This window comes from Schistocerca cancellata, chromosome 7 (assembly GCF_023864275.1).
Source record: "Schistocerca cancellata isolate TAMUIC-IGC-003103 chromosome 7, iqSchCanc2.1, whole genome shotgun sequence".
In the NCBI taxonomy this organism is placed as follows: domain Eukaryota; kingdom Metazoa; phylum Arthropoda; class Insecta; order Orthoptera; family Acrididae; genus Schistocerca; species Schistocerca cancellata.
Window position 1 is genome coordinate 237281202 of NC_064632.1, and position 3577 is coordinate 237284778.

Below are 3577 nucleotides of genomic sequence, written 5' to 3' on the forward strand. Positions count from 1 at the left end.
AATGACAAGCAGTTCCTGCAACCCTATCGGGCACAGTTTTTCATGAAAATTTTGATTTCTCGTTTGCCTCTTGAAACAAAAATTTAATGGTATTGCATATAATCACACGTGCCCGACTGCGAAGAACTTTTCCTACAGCTATGGTCGCATAGACTGCAGTGCCATGCTACGTAGTAAAGCGATACAAACAAGAACGATCGTAGTGTGCAAGTCGCCGTGGGACAGTCAACTGATGTAGCAGCCCCTTCGGAACCACGAGTTGTATCGCCTAATTTTCAGAACGGCGTTTCTACAAAGGCATCAAGTTAGTCTGTGCGAGCTCTGCGACTGAAGCACAAGCGAACTACAATTTTGCGGATTTTGTTTCTGTACAGATATAAACAGACTCAATGTTTTATGGTACCGTTTAGGGTAGCTTCTTTATTCGACATACTGAATGTAAGTCGTAATACGTGGAAAATTTTGTTCTTATTCGAGCTTGGGCGAAAGCGAAAATTGTTTCTATTAGAACAAACAGCTCAATCGAAAAAAGTATACTTCACATTTCTCAACACCACAAACTGCGCATAACTCTTACTCCATATGAGGTCTCTGGCTCAACCTTTCTTTCATTTTAACTATGAACAACGAAAGGACGCTCGTTGTCTTTAATTGACTGCATTATCCTTGCGTGCATGCTGTTCTGAAGAAGACGACAAATACACCATTAGTTACCCTCTTTGATTTCAAGAAAAAACCAACTCATTAAAGTGCGTTCTTGCGTGTTGGCTTATAAATTTTATATGATTCGTTGCATTTGGTTCTGCACCCTCTTAACAACAGAGTGACAGAGAAAAGAAGAGTGACTATTAAAAAACTGGATTAAATGCGAACAAATTGACTAGCTGCAGGAAGAGATCAGAGTAATCTCAAATGTATGCACCCAGGACGGTGGCAGTGTTACAAAAGGACACAAGGCAACGCACCTCAGCTGCCCTGTAATAAGGTCGGTGGCTGCAGGAAGTCCGTTCTGCCAAAGCAACTGCTGACCAACAGAGCAAAAGAGCCCCGTTCAAGAACAGAGGTGGCCAGAAAACGTCTTAAGTGATGCGGTCCATGTCTCGGAAAACACACACACACACACACACACACACACACACACTATCTGTCCCACGGACTAACATGGTCGTTTCTGTTACTGTCCTCGAATCTACAGAGCCTCGAATGAACGCCGAGTAGCGTAACGGTCGCTTCTAACACTCGGAACAGCCCCTCTGCACTCGAAGTAAATAGGCAAGTGTAGAAACTATGAAATATTCCAGATTCACGACCTTATAAACTAGAATTCGCTCTGTTCATTCACGAGAGTTTCGAGTGTAAACATCGATGGTAGGTATTGAACTTGGAGATGGGTACTGGACACTGTCTGCTAACGAACGCTGCAAACTCACCCATGGAATTATACTCAGGATACTATAAACATCGAATGTGGAAAGTTGCTCTATATAATGACCTATCATCGGAAACGAAGGTAAGATTAGGTTCGACACCTGCATCCTTAGCCGAGGTTGCTAACGCACACCTGTGCAGTGGCGCTCGACTCGGAGGTAAGTAGTTGGAATCTTGGTCGTGGAAAATTTCACTGCCAGTATTTGACCGGCATGGGAAGGAGAGGTGATGGTGCAAAGTTATTGATCACCAGCCTTTCCGCCAATGTCTTGGATTAAATCCCGTACCTCTTCGCGGTGTGAGGGCATGCGACACAGTTGATATGATCCGTTCGTCGGACGGGGACGTTAACCTTGGTGTTCCCTCGGTGCTATTCGAGAGGAGTTGGCTATATGCCGGCACCAAGTTCCACCCTCTCCCTTCATCATCATCATACAATACAAACAAAACACTACACTATACACGCATCCACTGGGCTCATCTGCACTCTAGGAATACACATACGATACAATTTTCAAAAAACCGCAAGGGAAGGGCCCAATGAACGCGGAGGAAGAACACCCTTTCCGACACGCGTCTGAACCCACTCCGTGGGATTTCCCAGCCAACAGTGCCATTCGCATTTTTACACTGGATTTGACCAAGTTAACTCTTACAGGACCAGTGTTCTTCGTGATGTATGTTCATGACTTACAAGAATGTATCTGCTGTTTGCAGATTGTTTCTACTGTCTGTAGTGCAATTTTTTCTGATAAAATTAAGTACATTTCAGGAAGATTTACTGAGTGCGGGATCGTCCAGCGATCGGAAGCTGTTACTAGATAAAGAAAAGATCATAATTAGACCAAAAGCGTTTGTATCGTTTGAGTAAAGCATTAGTGAGAATATTACCCAAATCTGAAACATCTTTCAAAATTTTTTGCTTCTCTTTCTAGAAGGATATATAAAGCAACTCCGATGTAAATCTTAAAGTGAAACGTCAGAGCTTAATTTTAAGAAGAGACGCTAGACAGTCACACCTGTATACACAGCGAATCATCATGAAGTGCATACCAGAGTATTGTTTTTATTTGTATCATACATTACGGTTTCTTCTCGTTCTGTTCACGGCGGAGCGTGGGAATAATGGCAGCCTGTGCGAGCTGTTATTTACTTAATTTTATCTGCACGATGTCTACGGGATACGACTTGCTCGTACAATTACAGCTTGCGAGAAATGGAGGTGAATCAGACCAAAATCGTATGAATATATGAAGATGGTATCTGTTTTTTCGGACATGTCCGAAAGTACAGATACAATCTTCTTATAGTTAAGGCAAACCGGCCATTGACCTCCTTCTTCTGTGCTAGATGCACACGCATTGCCCGAACTCTTACGGAACTCGGTAAGATTGTCTGCCGCGAGTAATGAGTGTAATGGGCAGGGGCACTACGAATATAGTGTGTAGACATTAAGTTGGGAATGTGGGTCTCACGGGGAGCGTGCAAGGGATAAATCCCTGCAGTCGCACTATCCTCTGTGCCCTCGGTGGCTCAGATGGATAGAGCGTCTGCCATGTAAGCAGGAGATCCCGGGTTCGAGTCCCGATCGGGGCATACATTTTCAACTGTCCCCGTTGATGTATATCAACGCCTGTGGACAGCTTAGGGTCTTGATGTAACTATCATTTCAGACCCAAATCGAATCGGCGCGGCGGATGAACAACGGTTTGGTACATGGGGTCAGCCTCACTATAGCTTTTAGGCGATTTTCAGTACTCGTCTGAGCAAAAGTTGGACTGGACCGCAGTCCCTGCCTCAGAAAATACGATACACAGACAGTTAAACTCCGATAACGCAAACAACAAAGTCTACACTATTCACAGACAGATGGCGCACACGATTTCCTGCCTCAAGTTAAACGTAGACCGTGGCGACAAGAAGAGCAGTCGGACAAAAAGTCAAAATAAAACTAAATTTGCCAAACCACGAAAAATAGCAGACTCCATAGCACGGAATAAACGCTAGGAAAAAGGAGGGCTGAAGTATTTTTGTAGTATCTGCCCTGAAACACATTTCTTAAACTTCTATGAGCAGGCTCTCGCGACAGGAATGGCATCTTTCATCGCTTGCCAGCCAGTTCGGATTTTTAAAAATTTTAGCCAAACCC

General features: G+C 44.0%; 1 non-coding gene across 1 annotated transcript; it reads left to right on the top strand.

Moving 5' to 3' along the window:
* The first annotated feature begins 2949 nt into the window (after positions 1–2949).
* Trnat-ugu (transfer RNA threonine (anticodon UGU)) lies at positions 2950–3024 on the top strand. Its single transcript has one exon. It is a non-coding gene; the product is annotated as a tRNA-Thr (tRNA).
* The last annotated feature ends 553 nt before the right edge of the window (positions 3025–3577 follow it).